The sequence below is a fragment of the Saccostrea echinata genome, unplaced genomic scaffold (assembly GCF_033153115.1).
Source record: "Saccostrea echinata isolate AGI-Se365-2 ecotype Australia unplaced genomic scaffold, CSIRO_AGI_Sech_v1 ptg000047l, whole genome shotgun sequence".
In the NCBI taxonomy this organism is placed as follows: Eukaryota; Metazoa; Mollusca; class Bivalvia; order Ostreida; family Ostreidae; genus Saccostrea; species Saccostrea echinata.
In genome coordinates, this window is record NW_026889796.1 from 15584492 (window position 1) to 15605928 (window position 21437).

The following is a 21437-nucleotide window of genomic DNA, read 5'->3' on the forward strand; positions in this document are numbered from 1 at the left end:
GTAATTAATTAAATTACAATTACAAGTAATTGAAAAAATGTTCAATTACAAATAACTTCCAATTACTTCAAAAAATGTAATGTAATAATTTTTTTCAATTACCCCATTCCTGATATATATATACTTCTGCTATCTGATTAACCTACTGTAACAAAGGTGGTACCGATCTTGGTAACACGTAAAAACGCAACTTCAACAGACTCGGTATCTGTCTCCAAGAGAACTTTTATCAACGGCATATAATGTGGAATCCAAGCTTTAAAGGTAATACTCATTACAAATCCGATTTCAGAAGTCAGTATTGGCTCTTTTGGATCTATAATCTCAAAATAAGCCGTCTTCTTCATTTCCTGAACAAAGGGATCAAATGTTTCAATAAATTTGTATGTACACATGTGCATCAAGGAAACTTCGAGTTGAAAACAAAAGTTAATACCGGTATAATCTTATTGTACATTCTTCAATATAATTTTAAAAAATGATGTAAATACAAAATTACGTTACAAATTTAAATGAATGTGCCATCCCACACCCCTGTTGATTCTCTCTACTGATATCGAAGAGCATTTCTTACCAAGAATGATGTTCTTACAGTGAAGTTGACGACATTGGAGGGGCATGTTTTCCCAGTTCCACTCTTTGTGTAAGAAATGTCCGCATTAATGCTAACATTCTGTTTGTCTTGTAAGGCTTTTGCATTATGCAGATATACAAAAAAATCACAAATCAAAAGATTTTCAGAAAAATTGGAATAGTACACAAATGTTCTGTTGAGCTTATAACCAATCCCTTCAAACCTTTGGAATGCTGTCTACAATGAGAAAAACAACAATATTATCATTATAAAAGCCTATTATATGAGAGTTTAAAAAAATCTTATAAGAACCAAGCATTCTTGTGACCAAAACAAAAAGAATATAAAAATAATAATTTAAAAGAATATTTAGACAAGCCTCCTCCATTTCATACATTTAGATGTCAGTCAATTCACCCAACTAGATAATCGCAGTCAAAGCATCGCCTAACTTTTGGTCAAAGAGCCCCATGAGTTTAATTATTGAGCCCCCTAACTACTGTTAATAACAGTAATGAAACCATCCTAAAATATTAGCCAAAGCGCCATAGATATGGTTAATTATCAAAGTAGCAATCATAGTTTGTCAAGCTATATATTTCCTTAAACCTTATGAATACATTTATCCTATTTATATTTATTTTAACAAAACTGGTCACAGGAAAACGTTACCTTCTACATGTAATTGACATTTAAAAAAAGTAGGTTTCGTAATATGAAAAGGGAACTTTAAAAAAAGTTCGACGAAATTTTGTGCAACTAACTGTAAAGTAATTTGTTGTCCAGAGATTGCTTAATATTATGATAACTAAAAATATTAAAATCCTTTTCAATTTTAAATATTAGAAAAAAATATCTCACTCTGTAATATCGTGGCAAAGTAATATAGTTATATTCATACTCCATATTGCCTACATGACGAAAACCAGACAATGCAACGTCAATATTTTGTCCGTAGGTTTTGACGAAGATTTCTAGGATTTCGTAATAGCCTAGTGTAGGACTGAGAGTTATCCTGATAGAAGCCTTGGAGCCAATATAAAGGAAAGAGGAATTTGGTGTGTTGAACGATCCAATGTCTATCGCAATACTTGCACAGGTATCTGAAAATAATTTCTTACTTATTTGATCTCGATCTGAAAATCCTGACCAACATAGGATGCTTTAAATTTCCTTCATTTATGTCTTATAGACTAAAACAAAATAAAGTTATACTATATGTGCAATGGGACTCCAAAGTCTGATGGTCAAGCCAAAATTCCGAAGGTGCAGGAAAGTTAACGTTAATGGTGTCATAGTACTACTGCGGAATTGCACTTCAACGCCAGGCCAATGTCCAATGGTTTTAAATAAATACAAATGAATATTAAGCATTTGATCACGGACTTGAAATGGTTTAATGGAATACACCAAAATTAAATTGTACTACTAGCATTACGATTTCTTGAGTGGCTGCAAGGCTAACCTTAATCTCTCGGATGGGTGCGAGACTGTCGACCCTAATGGGGTCGAAATGTATGCAACAATTATCCGAAATTTCTTTGGTGTGAAAGAGACTAACCCTAATCAATCGAATAGTGTGCAGGGACCTACTTTATTTCTCTCGGTTGGATGCAAAACTATCCCATAATCAGTCTAATAGTGTGTTAGGACTAACTTTTATTAATGGAGTGATGTGCAAGGACAAATCGTTATCAGTCAAAGGGTGTGCAAAGACTAACCCCAATATCTCAGGTGGGTGCAATCAATAAGCAAATTCAGTGAAATTCTATGCAATAACTAATACTGAATTATTGGCTTATGAATTACCGACAACGGCGTCGAGGACTGAAGTTGGATTATTGTGATGTCATTAATTGATTGTTTCTCCGCACCATCGGACTCAGGCGAGTCAGACCATTACACTTTAGCGCAGCACGTCTCATAGGAAACGAGCCATCGGACTTTGACGTGCGTACCGACACCAAAATATCGGGTCTGGCGCACACCATCGGACTTTGGCGAGATCATGGACATTGGACATTGCAGTCTTACATACATAACATGTACATAATATATATATATATATATATATATATATATATATATATATATATATATATATATATATATATATATATATATATATATATATATATATATATATATATATATATATATATAAAACACTAAAAATGACCAACGACACGAACAATAATAATTAACAAATTTTCGGGACGACCTGTCCCTTCCTCAGGACAAAGAAAAAAGTTAAGTACAAAAAAAGTACTCTGGTACACCCGATAGACCGGACGCAATTCATAGCGCTCCGGATTTCTTTGTTCACAACTGTTTATTAACTTCAAATTAAACATGTAACACTTTAAATATTTAGTTTTTGGTAGTTTAGTAGTAGTGCTAGTTGTTTTTGTTTCCATATTTCCTTTGTTTTTATGACATCTTAACTTTTTTCTTTGTCCTGAGGAAGGGACAGGTCGTCCCGAAAATTTGACAATTATTATTGTTCGTGTCGTTGGTCATTTTTAGTGCTTGATATAAATTTCCATCTGTGACCTTGTATCTACCTAGTAGATCCGACACTGAGAATATACAGTGTTGTTGGTTTTTAGTGCTTTATATATATATATATATATATATATATATATATATATATATATATATATATATATATATATATATATATATATATATATATATAAAGCATTAAAATGACCAACGACACGAACAATTTAAAATTGTCGAATTTTTGGGAGCTGAGGAAGGGACAGGCCGTTCGGAAAATTTGACAATTTTTAATTGTTCGTGATGTTGGTCATTTTTAGTGCTTTATATAAATTTCCATCCGACAAATAGGATATAGAGTGTTGCTGTTTTTTTGTGCTTTGTAGGTTTAACAAAATTACCCCTGAATGAGTCCGTCGTGGTAAAGTTTGCGATGAATGTGGTCGAGTAGTCAGTAGTGATCAAGCTTTGTGCTCTTATGAAGTTGAAATAACCTCCAAGTTCTAAAAATGTTAAAGCAATAGCAGTGATACCAAGAATAATACCTATATTACATTTGTCAATTGTTTATGTATAAGGGGATGTTATTATATGTAAGTTGGTCCCAGTCGCATCTTTTTGCTTCTTGGGCCTTTCCGACAGACCTGGGAAAATTTACATCGCCGAATATTAAAATTTTATACAAAATGGAGTCGCTTACTATTTGGAAAGATAGTGAATAGACAGAGTTGAGTGTCTTTTTTGTTGTATATTTTAGGTACATGTATAATATTTTTGCATTTAATGAAATTAAGCTCCAGACTCTATAGATAAGAGCTCTCCGATCGCCATACTGTTATTTCAATATTTATGAAAAAGGGGCATTTTGTGGACGCCTAAGTCACACATATGAGATTCTTTTTTTCCGCTTGTCGGAAAGGCCCGAGAATTTGAGATTAAGATGGTTCAGTTTAGGCCCATCTTTTCTTTTGAGTCTATCATGTTTTGCTAGTTGGTATTTCAGTTAATAAAAGTATCAAATAACAGTTTGAGATAACAAACTAAAAATGTGTTGATACTATCATGCTACATATTTCATGTAAGTACCCCAGTGATGTCTATGAAAAGGTTCCTCCTACCATCTCTACATACTACTCGTATTGACTAGTAAGAACTAAATGATTCGTAAGAAACGAAATACTACGTGTATGTTGCCTTATGCCTAAGCCACATTTAAGCCGGTGGTCGGGCAACCAAATCGTCGGCTGAAAAAAACATGATCGGCCGACACTAGTATCGGGCGCAGAGTAGTCACATCAATTCCTAGGAACACCGAAGCCTATAAAAATATTCAAAAGTTGGACAATCGTCGCCCTATCATCGTTCACTGGGCCGCAGTTTCATTTTCACCGTCAGCCGACATTTACGAAAACCCAATTCCTAAATGTCGACCGACCAACGACCGACTTTAAAAACTGTATGCCGATAGTCGGACGGTCGACGGACTGTTCAACGACCGCTTGAATTGAAGGAATCAGTCATCGATGCAAAAAAAATTGAAACTTGGCCCGACTGACATAAAATTGGTCGGCCGCCGAAAAATGAGGTAAAAATGGGATAAGACAATGGCCGATCAACTGCCGACTTTCGCCCGAATAATCCAAGTTTTGCCTAAAAAACCATCTTCCGTCGGACGTTTTTGGAAATTTGACTGGGATTTTAGTCATCGACCGGAACAAAAATCGATAAGCTCGTTATGCATAAATTATCCCACGTTTTAAACTGTCGTTAATGTCCCTGCCATACCCCACAAACTAGACAAAGATTCCTTATATTTACATAAATATGTGAAATAAAAATGAAAATATGAATTAAAAAATGCCAATAGTCCCCTAACACTGACGTCAGACACAAAGACAGCTGCAAGAGATTGACATGCATATTAGGCTCCTGACCTTGGCGAAATTTACTTTCAGGTGTAATTATCAAGAAATCAATTCACCTAACTTTCGAAGAGTTATTACTGAAAAAAAAAAAAACAATTAGAAATCAATTTTTTTAAGGCCAACGGCTTAGGATTGGGAATCTGGCTTAAATTTCATTGCCCATCTTGTTAGTTAGGGCTCACAGAGGGCAAGGAACCAGTTCAGGGGAATACTGTCTTCCCACGTTTATCGTAGTCTGCTGAGCTTTTTAATCATTTTAGTAACAAAAAGATTTATTAATGTGCACTGTTTGATAAATTTCTCTATTTGGGGGTGCATATGTATGTTTGCTTATATATTCTTGCACTTACTCAGTATTCATGTTAGTCTAATTTCAGAAAAAAAAGTGATCAGCCCACGGACTTCTGTCTATAAATTAATACTGATCAACCTACTGATTCTCGAAAAAAAAAAAAAAACTGCTAGTGCTCGATCATGCATAGGCAAAAATCGTTTTCATTCATATATATTATTGAGTTCTCTCTATCAAAAGAGGAAATGACAATACCGTTTTAGCATTTTATAGATACATATTTAATGGCACATTGACATTTGAAAATGTATATTAATGTCCTCACCATAAATATTTCAGTATTTGTGTCAGAACTTAAGGAGGGATTCTTGTCTGGTTTTTGACTAAATGAAATATTCAAAGTATATATGCTTATAGTTCTTATAGAATAGACACTAGTAACACTTCATCCCATTTCAAGATTTAAAAAAAAATATTTTAAGGAAATTTTCAGGGAATATACCGTATACAGGGAAATTTTTTCGCCTCCTATTTATTTTAACAAATTGAACACACCCGGTGGAACGTAAACTATTTTGTAAACAGGGCACGAGCTCTGAGATTATTGTTAATGTTTAACGTTTCACCGGGTGTGTTCAATTTGTTAAACTCTGCACACATCACTGAGCACGGACTGACAATACTGGTTAGTTGGTTTTGCTTTCTCACATTTTTACTCTGAATTTTCTGGATTATATCTTTAATTTTTTTCATTAATACACATCGAAATTCCTACTTTCTTAAGTATTAAGGTAAAAGTTTACTCTGTAAAAGTGCAAGGATCTGTCAATCAAACGCGTCCCGAAATCCGTAGTTTCAATAATTTCCAGATAAGTTTTTTATTATATTTCCGTTTGAAATGTTATAGCAACATATAAGTCATGATATTATACAGAAAATTTAAAAAAATATTAACTTCAAATCTGTGTCTATATCCCTTTAAGGAGCATTGCTTTGTCGTTAAAAACCTACTACAAAGAAGGGTCATATAGACATATTATTTTATTACATTATTTTCAAAAACAGTTTCGATAAATTTGCAGACGTAGAACAAAAAATGCAAAAGGAAATGAAAAATTTAATAAAATCAATCTTTACTTTAATTTATATATGAACAAATGCTAATAAATCGTAAATTATTGTTCTTATTTGTTTATTGTTTAATTAAAATATAACAACAATGGGTCAAAAAAGATGAAAACTTTAGTGTTATAAAAACTAAAAAAAAATCATTTCAAAATATTCGAATATCATGTTCATGTTATATTATTTTTCATTGCAGCACACTTCAACTTTTCAAGCTTGTGAAAAAATTTTCATATTCATGTTCACATGTATTACAGTATGAATCAGTATGAATCAGTATGAATCAGTAATCATCTTACATGGATACATATGATACATCACATACATACATGTATGCATGTGAATGAATCCAAATTCTAAACGTAAGGTAAAATTGATCTATATATCTATTTTTAAAAGCAACTCAATGAATGTAAATCAAATACGGTACCAATTTTAATTTAATTGTGCAAAGTTTTAACCCTATATCACCAGTCTTTTGTTTTTTAACAATCCAGATTTTGTTCCTTTGTACACTATAGATTTTTAAGAAAAAATACAAATCTAAATTAACTCACCATAGTAAAGAAGTAGTCGACAAAGGAAGAGATATTTTGATATCCACTGCATGTTTAGTGTTCCAAGACCAAGGGTTTCAATGTATACATGTACTTCGTTTGTGAAAGAAACTTTGGAGCAAAATGAAACGAACGCATTGTTGTCTAAATCAATCAACCAACCAACTGCAAGAAATTCGATTTTCGTCATTACTTTGAATAATTCAAATATTACTGCAAAGATATGTAAACATTTTATCCCTCTATTTTGAGTTTTCATTTTTTTTTAAATACATGTAATTTCTATTACGATAAAACTTTATTAATTAGGCAGGAATATGCAAGTTAACAATCTTATCTCTTTAAGTGGCTTTTAAACATCTCCTAAAATTAAGAAGGCTGGGGGGTTTTGGCCATTTTCAGACTATATTGATCTCCTTTAGAAGAAGAGCTCTATATAAAGATATACAAAAATGATCAAATGTTAAAACTAAAATTTATGAAATTTTTCTTTGCCAAATGAAAGTTGACAGCTTAAGATATGATACCTAAAAAAAATAAGTTATATCTGATGGTTAATTTGTTGACCCCCCAGCCTCCTTAAGTTACCTGTAATGCAAACTGTTTTCACAGACATCAGAAAAAATGGTAGAGACATAAATCTATAAATTTATAAATCTATTAATTTATAAATTTTACAAATAAACCATTCCATGTTTTCTTAAAAAAAACTCTTGGAAAATAATTTTTTTTTCGTTAAAATTTTATTCAAAACCTCAATAATTTAAAGAAATGAAATGTGCCCCCATGTTTTTGTTTTAGATAAACAAAATAGAAGATATAGCAAAAATATTTATGCAAAAGTTTTATAATGGCATAACTCTTTCACATTTTAGAAAAATGCTTTGTTTATGTTAATTTTTATTATATTTAAGTGCAAAAAAGTCACGATTCATATTCTAGATTCAAGGATTAAATTTTCCTCACCAAAAACTATTAAGACTAACCATGAACAACTCTCGATGACTAAAATATTTGTATTGACTTGTCAAAAGAGTACAATTCGGTTTTTTTAGATTCATTTCTTCAAGAACAAAATAAATTACGACAAAATAGATGACTTCACATAGACAAGTACATTGCGATCAGAAACTTGTTATATGAACTTTAACAAACGACAAAACAGAAGTTCATAGTAAGTTTGAGTGTAGTTTAATGCTCTCCTAAAGTTTAATATCGCAAATCATTTCATGTGTGGTATTTATAAGAATTTTTAGTTCTATATGATGCGACAGTTAATATTATCCTTATAAGTTTCGCCTTCTTTTGTAGCCTTAACTGAGCCGTGTTTCTAATGTCTTGCCATCTGCTAGAGTAAGTCCCTGATGTGCTGATAGCAATACTGGTTGACTTGCCGGGTGGGTTGGGGGGTTACAGGATCATATAATTCGTACGATATTATTTTAAAGGAAGCTCTGACTATGAAATAAGCGTATATCCCATGACATTTGTCGAAATATGGAGTCAAGAGTCAATTGATGTCACGCATCCACTCCTTACCTGACAAGCTGGTAGTGTCGATTGCACGGAACTTGTTTTCGATGAGTTTTGCTCATTATATGTTTTCTCCTGCGCTTCTGGATGTCGACACTCACGGTTTATATGCCTCTTTTGATTGCAAGTAAAACAATCGACTTCATTTATGGACGTTCTTTTGTCATCTATACTGTCCTTGACCCCATCCATTGTCTGCCGCTACAGAAGCTGCTTCTATTGCTGAATCTCCGACTCTCTTGTCTTCTCCTTTCTCTGTTTCTGCCATCGTTTTACTTAACAAAAACGTCTGTATCTACTCTCTGTATTGATCCATTTCCTGAGTATCTTTTCTTCTACTCTCATAAACGCATTAAGTTCCTCACAATGTAATGTTTCATCAACGGTCACTGGTCGCGCAGACTTCGGATCTCGAAAGAGACTTTTGCCTAGATATCTAACACTTCTTGTTGTGCCTAAGGGTAGGCAAGAATCTTACAGCTTGCTCCAGTTCTAATAGCGATTCCCCTGTTTTCCTCTGTCTCATTCACAGCTCATATTTGTAAAGTTCTTCAATAGTCGGTGATGCAAACCGCTTTTCCAGAGCATTTACTAGCTCCTTGTAATCGGCTTTCTTCTCTGAGCTCAGGCTACCTTGGACTTCTTGTGCTACACACGCCTCCGAGACTTACCTCAAGGAAAAGACATTTTTCTTCTTTGTTCCATTCGTTACCTCCTGCTCAGTATTCAAATGTATCTTGAAATCTATACACGGTGACGTGCCGTAAAAAAAAAATTGGTGTTATTTTGGCCTCCGAAACTGGACCTCATTTAGATATGCCTGGCGGTGCATCACAATTCTTCTCTGTATGTTTTAACTCTTTAGAAGCAGTTTGGTTACTTTCTTCTGCTGTTGTATTCGTTATAGAAGCAGCAATGCATAAATACGTATACCCTCTTCATTTAGTTTTTCTTCTACTTTGGCGGCTCTCATTTTATTGAAGATCTCTTGTAAGCATATAACTTCATCTAAGGTCGCTACTAGATCATCCTGTAACATTATTATTGACTGTCTGTTTGTCTTCACAGTCACATCAACTTTGTTGTCTTCTTTTCTAGATATTGTAACTAGTGGGGTCCATTCTGGCTTTGCTGAGATGGGATATTCGCCATCTATATATTCTTAAATCCAGGTATGATTTATACATTGCCGGCGCGTGTCTTCTCCACTGACGCATGTCTCTCGGCGTACGACGATCTTCCCGCGTGCGCAACAAGCTCGAACCCTTTTTTTTTTGACATACTAGTTCCTCTTTAAAAATTCTGAGTCTCTAAAATATCTTTCGTAATTTCTAAATACTTTTTTAAAAGTAATATTAAGATTGATTGATTGTTTGTATGTTGTTTTACGTCCCGTTCGAGATTTTTTCACTAATATAGAGACTTCATTAGATGCCGGTAAAGGGCTTCAAATTTAGACCTATACTCGCGATCGGCATTTGGGGCCATTGAGCAGTGAGGGTTCTTAATCGTGCCAATGCCTACAGTGACACGTGACTTCGGTTTTTAAGGTCCGTAACTTTAAATTCTATAGCTAATGCATTTGGCGAAGAAACAGTCACTTCCAATATTTGAATCTTAGGTTTGACGCTGTACTACGAACGAGAATTGAACCCGGGCCTGTCGATCGCGACGCGAACACCCTACAACTTGGCTATCGTGACCCGTTAGTGTAAAGAAGAACATACTTTTCAAAAATATATTTCGGTCCTAGTCTTAAGTTCTTTTGTTAAACGGGGCCCAAATTCGCGCACTACTTTTTATGAGACTCTTTGCAATGAATATTCCCCCAATTCTACTTTTTTTTTTATCTTCGTTTCCTGCCATTTTGTATGGAGGACGATAGTTTCCCATCCTACCACTGCCACCAATTTGTTCCAGGTGTGTTTGGTTTGAAATTCTCAAAACCAGAAGAGTTCTATATTTTATTGAAAGTCTATCAGTAAAACATAATGGCTTTGACACTGCACTTTACAATCTTGCACAACCTTATTGTGTGTTAGAATTATTCTCTTTCCTTATTCAAGAACGATGACCTTATAGTATTTTCTTATTCAGGAATGCCGGTTCTTGTTCAGAACTAAAGAGTTAACAAACTAACAATCACATAGAGAATCATGGTTTATATAAATGTAACAATGATCACGTGGTACTTGTAAAGCTACAACACCCCCCAAAAAAATTAAGCGACATCTTTAACAAGTAAGCAAAGCATTCAAGTCATTTTATAGTCATTTATAAAGTCGATAACAATATCAATGATTACTGATACATGTACAATGATATCGAAACTTTAACTCTTAGATATTATCAGCGCTTATGTCACATAAATTCCAGGGGGCTAGATCTGCGTTGTTTGCCATGAATAAGAAAACCTCGCTACATTCCACTTTACTCTGGCATAGACATCTATAGACACACCTACTGACACTAGCATTTTTCATTTCACCATCATGGGTCAAATTACAAAATTTGAAGTCGCCAAAAAACCCTTTATATGAACTTGAGACAGGAAACGATACCTGCAATTACAGATTGAAAACATTTCACCATACAACTCTTGATTTTCAGAAGCTTTAGGAACACATCAAAATATATTTCCTGACGACATTGAAACTTACATTCTTCACCGTAAATCTCATAGGATAGCAAGGATAATTCAAATTCTCACTCTTTCTTGTAATAATCAATAAAAAAAAAAATTCAAACTTTTATATCACCTGTGAAACCTTTTCTCCATGCTTTTGGCACGATATTCCTTTGCCAGTCAGATTTATGTCGAATACCGATGCATGGAGTCTAATAAGCCAAGATGTATGAATTCTAGTCCACAAAAGTGGAAGAAGGGTACCCTTCTTAGGCAAAGATAGACAAGTGTTGTTGTCACCGTCAAATAACGTGTGAAATTGTCCGGTCAGTTTGTTGTGTTTGTCGTTAAATACTTTCAGTAGCTTTAACTTGAGTTCATATTTGGACCTCACATTTCCAAAACTTATAAATTTGACATGGATATCTCCGAAGTTAATTTTATCGGGAACAATATTCAGTTCAATTGTCAGATTTAACATATGAGAGGTATTTCTTTTGGCAGAATTTATATACTTTAGATTATCAAGGCCAAATTCTGAATCGTAGAATTTTCAATTTTTTTTATAAGACACCTTAAAATGATGACAAAATATAGTTTTGTCAGCACTTTTCACAAATACATCTCTTATAACAATGTCAGCTTTCCCTTTGCTGTTTTCTTTCTGTGTCCATAAGCTGAAATTAGAAGATTCAGTTCTGTTTGTTGGTGTATCTATGAACAGATTTAGAAAAGCACTATTAAGAGGGTGCATTTCGTTTGAGTGGCTTTCATCAATCCATATTATGACCATGGGCATATCCTGCAAAGAAATATGAAAACTAAACACACGACAATACAAATGACATGTAAATGTTCTTAAAAGATGGAGAAAAAAGCAAAACTCTTGAGGAGATACTGTAAACAGGTATAATGGCGCGATGAAAACTATCACTGCAAACCCTAAAATGTATGTACGAGGGTCGTTCAATAAATAATGCAACAAACACTATATCATAGTAAATGTTGATCTATAAAATTTTATTATTCACAGTTGAAACGTTCATTTAAAGAGCTCATATTCACAGAAAACCCCATGATTTTTCCTATTGTCCTCGCAAAGAAATTCACTTTTAAAGTAAGCATGGTCACTACACTGAGCTGAAAACTGTTTAAAATGATCTCTGCCAAGAAGATGAAAATGAGAGCGTAGGTGAAAACTGTGCTTCTTTACATAAATCGCCGAAGAACTCATATTTAAGACATGATTTTATATGTGGAAAGAATAGTCTTTAACGCTGTATAGTTTTCAAATGGATTCAGAAAAGGAGAGTTAAAATATAAAAGTCAAACTGGTCGATTGGAATTTGTAGAGACACAAAAAATTATCGATGCGATGTGCAATATGATATCTGAAAATGTCAGATTTACACCCAAAGACATTGCTAGAACACTAAGCATTTCATCGTCATAACATTTTATAGAATTCTGACAACGGAAATGAATATAATAATATTTCTATCAGATATGTGCCTTATTTTCTTAAAACTGCCTAAGAGAAAAATGCGCATTAAATGTGCCAACGGACTACTTAAAAAAATATTTTAACAAAATAGAAGGTTTGTTAAATTTGTGTGATAGATAACGAAACATGGGTGCACTTTTTATAACCAAAAATGAAGATCAATAATAAAATGTGGAATCAAAGAAAAGGCTATCATTCTTATAATTATTGTAAAGAGAAACAAGTGTTCCAAACATGTTTTTTTTTAGTTTTCATATTTTTCCAAGAGGTTCAGTAAAAATGTAGATACACCCAAAGGAAGGACCATCAATGGTAACTTTAATGTTCAAATTGCACTAAGGAAAGATAAACAGATTTCCTGCAAAGGAAGTCCAAATACCGCCCCAGGGTACTTTTCTTGCACCTTGCAACGCTGCTGCAAATAAGCACAGAGAAATAAATGAAATTATGAAGAAAAGAAAGTTTACGGAGCGTTGCCATCCCCATATTAGCTAGATCTCAGCCATTGTGAGATCTTTTTACTCTAAATATGCATGAAAACAATCAAACGAAGATTGTACATTATTAGATATGTCATGGAAAGTGATATTCATCGGTGTCTTTGGGGTATCCCTAAAGATTGGTAAGCTGAGGTTTTCTGGTCATGGGTACAAAGACTTAAGACATGTGTAAAGGATAACAGGGAATGCTTTGAGGGATTAAAAATGTTTAGAATATGTATTACGCACTTTTCTTACTTTTAGATGACCTATTGCACTATTTATTGAACGACCCTCGTAAAATAATTGACCTTTTTTCATGTACAGTAACAACTACAATGTAAACACTCTGCTCTTTCAGTAAAATAACCAAATCTAGTCACATATATATGAAGGAATATTAAATAAGTTCATTGTTTTATACTTTCTGGAAAATGGATAAAGTTATTGTACTAAAAAGGACATTGCCTATTAGGCATATCAATTGAATTTAAAAAAAAACAGTGCCGTATATTGAGACTTTCCCCTGAAGACTAGTTGTTTACGGTAGATCACCAAATTTTCGTGATACATTACTTTCGCAAGATAGGTATTGGGTATTTATAAGCCAGACAAAATTTTCACGAATTCGTGTCATTGTTGTTATAATCTATATTAATCAAAATTTACCCTAGAATAATTTTTTGCAAGCACATCTTCTCGCGTTATTACGCTAAAATAAACTTCTCGAATAAAAAAAAGTGTTTTACAGTAGTGATACTTGCCCCCATGGAAGACTCACTAAGGAGCCAGTCTTCCAGTCTTCCCTCTTTATAGAGAAACTTCGAATTCCACTATCGTTTCCGGAAAAGTCATTTTCGTTCTTGTGTTCATAATAAAAGTTTTTAATTTCAATTTTAAGAAACATTCTTCCTTGAAAATAGCCTTAGAAAGGGAACAATAAGCTTTAATCATAAATCTAAGGCTATATATCTTGCAAATTAAAATATTTAATTTTTAAAATTTCTCCAGAATTTTATTTTTACAGGTAGAATTATCGGAGCTCAGCTTCGTATATTAATATTTAGGAAATTAATGTCTGATGCCATGTGCTTAAGCCAGATGAAGGATTTATTTTTCGATCGAGCAAAACTGTCAGTATGGGTTACAAGCTAGCCAGCTAAATTTTGTGCAAGCAGATTTACACCAGAATTTGTTACTTGCTTTAATTATACAAGAATGGACCGTTCATGGTAGCTCAGTCGGTAGAGCGCTCGCTCCGTGATCGGGAGGTCGAGAGTTCGAATCTCGGCCGCGACAGACCTAAGTCGATAAAAAATGGGTAGCAAGTGTTCCTTCGCCTTGCGCTCGGCACTTTGAAGTGAAAGTTGCGGGTCCTTCGGATGAGACGTTGGCACGATAAAGATCCCTCACTGCTCAATGGCCCTGAGTGCCGAGTAAAAGTAATAATTTGAAGCCCTTCACCGGTATATGATGACGTCTCTATATGAGTGAAAAATTCTCGAATGGGACGTAAAACAATATACAATCAATCAATCAATATACGAGAATGGTAAGCAGAAGTAATTATCTGCAAAATAATGCAAAATATTGAAGGGCTTACTTCCTTTTGATTTTTTGCATGCAACTTTATATTCAATGCATGGACATATCAATCTTTTTTTTCCTTTTTAGTTCAGACATGAATAGCCAATCCTGCCTCTCTTTCCCCGAGGGAGGAAGACTCACAATATTGCTAGTCTTCTGGTGGAAGGGGGCACTAGGAGGAGAGGGAGTCTCACTAAATAACGCCGGTACTCCGTGAAAAAAAGAATTATATATATACCCCGTGTTACAAAGTTGGTTAAGGGTGATGAAAATATACATTAATAATAGCTGCAGACGAAAGAAGGTTCCACTCTCAGAACTCTGATTCGAAGAGCGTTAAACGTTTGATTAAAGAAGAATGGAAAACATACAAACAAACATTTGTCTTTGTTGACTTTTCTCTCACAATAACGGATGTCTTCCATGCCTCTGTATCATTCAACAGTATATACTGATCTCAACGCTGTGGTTGGTTTTTACTTCATTGACCAGAAACACACCGGCCACAAATTCTATGACGTCATTTTAAGTGACGTTAGAAGAATTGTAATAATCTAAAAACAATTTTTCCAAATGATCTTTGTTAATTAACGTAAAACGGTTGGGGGGATGGGTCACAACTTTGAGGATCTGGGTCTTTAAACAGTCAATAATTTCACAATTTTTGGTATAGAGGACTTAATGCTTATTATAATCATGAAAACAGTTCAAATGCTTGATGTCCAGGAGTAAAGAAGAAGATTTTTAAAGATAGCACTAATTTTGATGGTTTTAGCCTCATCCATCAGGCCCCAAAGGGGAGGGACCATGACATTCACAAATTTTGTTCCTCTTAACTCTTATATAAGTTGTTATTTTCTACCATTTTTTCCATTATTGAATAGTGAATGAAATATTATTATATACATTGTAGACTTTTGACCTTGAACATTCCTAAAATGACCATGGTACTGGGTCAAGACTCATCTCTGGACACAAGCTACTTTTCTATTGGTTACGAGCCTCAGACTAGTTTCTTGGTTACAAAGTCATGTCCAAATAGGAATTTAATTCTCTTATTCCTGTTTTTAAAAGTTTGACAAATCAGTCTGTTAATTTCCGGCCGTTACCAGTTAGTTCAATAGTATATAATATTTTTACAAAGTTTAGGGAAAAAATATAAAGTGGCTTCAAAATAAAATAAACAGTACATCTCATCTATAGGGAAGTTACTGGTACGTCCAATTTTACTTCCTTAAACTTAGTTTCCTTATATCTGCATGTATTTTGGAATAAAAGATTCTTTAAACAACTGAGATTTAATTACTTATACTTATACCCAACTTTTTTATGAGAACTGAATTCAGTTGCATTTTCAGTTAAAAATGTATAAAAATGTTTACAGTGGCATTAGTACTCCTAAATAAATAATTTTTATCTCTAGCTCAATCAAAAGGTGAAATAAATTAGCTACATTACATCACTGTTCATATTTTTGTGAACAGTGTCAAACTTCAAACTCACTGAATTAAACATTTTCTTTATTTCTGCAAATCTTTCTTCATTTACAGTCACTTTAATTCCTCGTTCTACTGTGAACCATATCTTATGGAATTCATAACATGTATCTCAATTTTCACATAAAGACCTAAAGCAAAGCATGTCTCCCTTTGTTTTTCTCATACAGAAGAAAAGACAGATGCATAAACAATGATAAAAATTGTAGAGAAAAGGCCCAAAATTAAGAACGCAATTAAATCCAATTTTAAGTTTCCAACTAACTTCCTCATTACATATGTATTATCCCCAGTCGTAACAGTTATATTTTACAAATACCTAAATTTTATAAGACAAAATGTCATTTTAAACAAAAATTGAAATATTCATTGGACGTAAAATGAAGATGAAATGAGAAAAAAGATTTTTTTCAATGACTTATTCACAACTGAGAACTATTCCAAATGTTTAAAGACTGCATCATTTGTATCAAAGACTTCACTAGATGGTACTATTTAACAGTTTCAAAGACTCCATATATCTCCATATATTTCAAACAATAAAATATTTTTAAACATATGTTGTCGTTTTTACTATACGGGTTTTTGTATATTAGAACAAACAATAAGAAATTCCCAAGCCTATTTATAGCCGACTGACTTCCATTTTCAGAAAACACTCAAACATAAACCTTTTGCATTTGTATACATTTAGATATTTTTAGAATAGGTATATATAAGGTTTGTAGTTGGATATGGAATTTATTTCACGAGTGGGACTGTTATATTTTCACGCGTGCGAAGCATGAATGAAAATGTCAATAAATCCCGTCTCACGAGTGAAATAAATTTCATTTTCAGCTACAAAATATTGAATTTTTTGTTTATTAATTTTCTTTGATTTTTTTCCCTTTGTCTCTTTCATTAGAATAGTTGTAAAAGAGAAATTTTAAGAGCCATTCTCTGTAATGACTTGAACTTTTATATAGGAGCTGTGGCACGCATAGTCTCAAAATTTCTCCAAACTCTCTATGATAAAAGTCTTTGATACCGTTAACTCAAATCAGGCAAAAATGGGTTGCTACGTGTTATGGTTATCATAGCAACATGTCCTAAAGTTTGAAAAATGGCATTTTACAACATGTTCAGAGTCCTTCAGTTAACGTTTGCAGCAAAGCAAACAAGTGGCAATGACTCTTTCTGAAAGTTGAAGGCCTGGTGTCTTAAATGCATGATAAACATGTTTGGTAAATCAACTATAACATACGTTACTAGGGAAACAAAGTATTCAAAAGTAATAATTTTGTTCATTTAATTTTATAAAGTCATACACTTAAGAACAAAAAAACAATTATAGGTTGAAATGCAAGCAAATAATAGACAAGAGATCCTTGTTACATATACCAAAGACGAAATATGATATTTCTTATAGGTTGGTAATGGTTGCCATGGTTTTAATACCATGAAGGCATTTTAAATTTACTCTCTAATGCATAAAAATCTGAAAAATACTAGTTTCTTTATAGCATAAGTGGCAACAAGGTGTCATGTTTTTGGGAGAATGGTTTGTTTGTTTTTCTTAGTCTTTATTAAGGCTTAATAAAGATTTAAAGTAGCTGAAAATCTCAATTTTTTAAAACTTTTCTGGCTGTTACCATGGCAACCAAGACACATAGCAACGAAATTTTATTTGATATATGTTTCTGGTATCAAGTTGTAATAATGGGCAAAGTTTCATCAAAATCGGTGACCATGAGTGGCAAAGAAGTTTAAGCGGTACAGAGAATCGCTATTAAAATTATCAAACTCCTGTAAAACAATTATTTATATTTTCAGTTTTTGTCTTTTCAGGTTTAAGATATTATAGTCTTAAATTCAAATTTAAATTTACTTGTAATTTGTTTCCATATCGTTTAATTAAAAAAATGTACATTGATAAAACATGCTCCTTCCCCGTAAAGTATCCTCGGTCTGACATTTTTCGACCAATTAAAGGCTGCATTAAAATGTGTGAATACAATTAAATAAATCAGATCAGTTTTACATCTTTTACGCTACAACTACAACAATAACAGACGTTTATGCCATATGATGTGTCAATTTATTGAGATATTATTTATAAATGCAATACTAAATCAAATAATAAGACAACAGAACAAATAATGAGCACTACACAACTTAAAATCTCAATTCCTTTAAAAATCTTGCGTGGAGTGTCGGAATATAAACCGTTTCTCCTCATCTGGTTGAACTGACAAGAGTTTATTATTATCTGAATGACTGGTTCGATTATCCCGTAGACAGCTTTTGCGATTTGTACGGGTGACAGTAAGTCTTTCGTGTTGAACGCTACATACAACGCGAGTCCGATCTGAGGAAGGTCTTCACACAGAGTTGATGTTAGTGAAAGTCCAGCTGCACATTTACCATTTTCAACATCATCAAAATCATCACCACAGCAAACGAATCGAAGTTTGTTAATTAATGTGCCGATAAACAATACCGTTCCAAAAATGGCGAAAATAAGAACAGAGATTTTAACTTCTGTGGATATAATGTCTGTCTTGTTAATCTCATAGTAAAAGTCCCAGTCCAAAACTAGGTCAGTAATTTCTAGTGCCAAAGTAAATAGGGTGTAACAAAATTTTTTGCACATGTCCATTCTGAAAAAAAAAACTATGTGGAAAAATACAACATTAAATGCCAAGTAACATATCTAAAAATCTGTTATTTTCAGCTAAAAGCTGTCTGAAATTTTTTGAGACTGTTTTATGGCGATCTTAACATTGTTTCCCCTTACCTGGTTTAAGAGATTCAAGTCTTTTTTTTTTTCTTTTTGAAGTTATGTATATAGAAAGTGTATTCCCGGAATCCCTGTCTCCTCTTCTCTGAAATCATATAGAAAATAAACAAACTATAACTACTATAAAGCGTCTGTGTATTTTGACTTTTTAACATGGTAAATTAAAATTTGTATACATTCCCAAAGTTTTAAATTTACGTGAGGATTGTTACATAAAAGCAGATTTTACGAATCAAGTTTAAGATATTCATGCATTCATTATAAAGAGAATGATTTAGATTCATTCAATAAACAAGGAAGGAGGGGGTGATAAATGTTTGTTAAATCAAGACATGCTACAAGTATATCCTTATTCCTATAATAAAGATATTTCAAACATTATTTAGAGAACATTCGAACGTTATCGTTGTGTAAATTCAATAAAAAAAAAAAAATAGTACCTATTCCTGTCGAAACTTGTCTCTTCCAATAAAGTTCTTCAAGCCTCCTCGTTTTATATATTCCATGAAATCGAAAGTAGATTTCTGATCTATTTTTGGTGCAATTACTGAATTAGTCATGATAGATGTACATCCCTGGCTCATTTAAACTTAGAGTACTAGTGAGTTAACTGCATATTATATCAACAAGTGGTAATCCAACTTATAGCTCCCTTTCTATAAGAAGGAAATTCTTCAAAATCAGATCAGTTTTGAATATTTTTAATATTCCCAACTTTACATGCTGAAGATCAAGGTTTGTTACTTTAAAAATATACCAACCAACATGAATTTGAATTACCATATCTATATTGGATTCCGAAACTTAAAACAAAGATACATAGCGGGTTACAGTAAATGTTCTACCAACCTCTTTCTTTACTTTTTCATTAAAATATAACAGTAGTGAAGGAGAAACTTCAGGAGTAAGTACTGTACTGTGCAACAATATATTCAAGAAGTGGTGTAAATCAGATGTGGATACTTAAAAATTCCAAGGAACTTTTGGAAAATTTGAAATCACAAAACTTTACCAAAATCAACAAGTTACAACAAAAAAACTTAATGACTTTTCAACTTTATATACAACCATTCCCCACGACAAATTAAAGTCCAGGCTTTATTACACCATTGACAGCTGTTTTTTCAATAACAATGGAACTCGTAAATTTACTTAGCTTGTCATTGGTCATTTGCAAAATTACCTTGTTAAAAAACATTCTGATTGTACACACAATCTGAAGTTGATATTAAAAAGATGCTTTAATTTCTGATTGACAATATCTATGTGATTTTTGGAGACCAGGTCTTCCAACTATCTGTTGGAATTCCCATGGGTACTAATTGCGCCCCGTTATTAGCTGACCTTTTTTTGTATTCATATGAAGCAGAATTTGATCACAATCTTGTACATGAAAAGAAGAAAACACTTTTTGTGGCCTTCAACTCGACATTGATATATCGACGACGTATTGTCAATTAACAATGGTTATTTCCATTCTTATGTCGATACGATATATCCCAGTGAGCTTGAAATAAAAGATACCACAGAGTCTGACACATCTGTTTCATATTTGGATATTTTTCTAGAAAAAGACGTTAATGGTAATCTAACAACCAAGCTTTATGATAAACCTGATGACTAACTTTTCAATCGTCAACTTCCCTTACTTATGCAGCAATATACTTCATCATCTGCATACGGGGTTTATATATCTCGGTTGATTCGATACGCAAGAGCATGCTCTACGTATGAACAATTTCTAAAACGAGGTAAGTTATTGACAAACAAGTTGATGAAACAAGAATATCAGCAGTCTTGATTAAAGTCATCATTTCGTAAGTTCTATGGTCGATACAATGACCTTGTCAGCAAATGCAATTTATCATTAAGTCAAATGCTGACTGGCGTTTTTCATACTAATTGTTAGGCCATTTTACACACTGAATTGTCGACGAATTTTTCCATTATTACCAGATCATGACAAGAAGCACACGGCGGGTGTGACCGATCGGCTGGGGATGCTCACTCCTCCACGGCACCTGATCCCACCTCTGATGTTTTGGGAGGTCCGTGTTTGCTCTGCTCCAAAATTTGTATTGTTTAATGGACTTTGAGCTTGAATACTGTTCGTTATCTTCATACATTTCATTCGGGGTTTTTGCAGATGTTAAAAATCACCTCGGAATGAAATTATCTTTAAACTTGCCGCCCGATTAAGTAGTAATTCCATACAAATATTGAGAACATTATGTTTTAAAAAATATCAAACTTTGATAGATACTACACCTGTAAATGATCATTGATAAAATGCAAAATGTTAACTAAATCTTATTCCATTAAATGATTTTGTACTTAAATCCTTTCAATTTTTTTTTCAAAAATCAAATATACATTTTTCCTTTTCGATATTCAAAACGATTCCTTGCAAACTAAACAAAAACTCTTAATAGACATTGTCATATATTTTCATGCT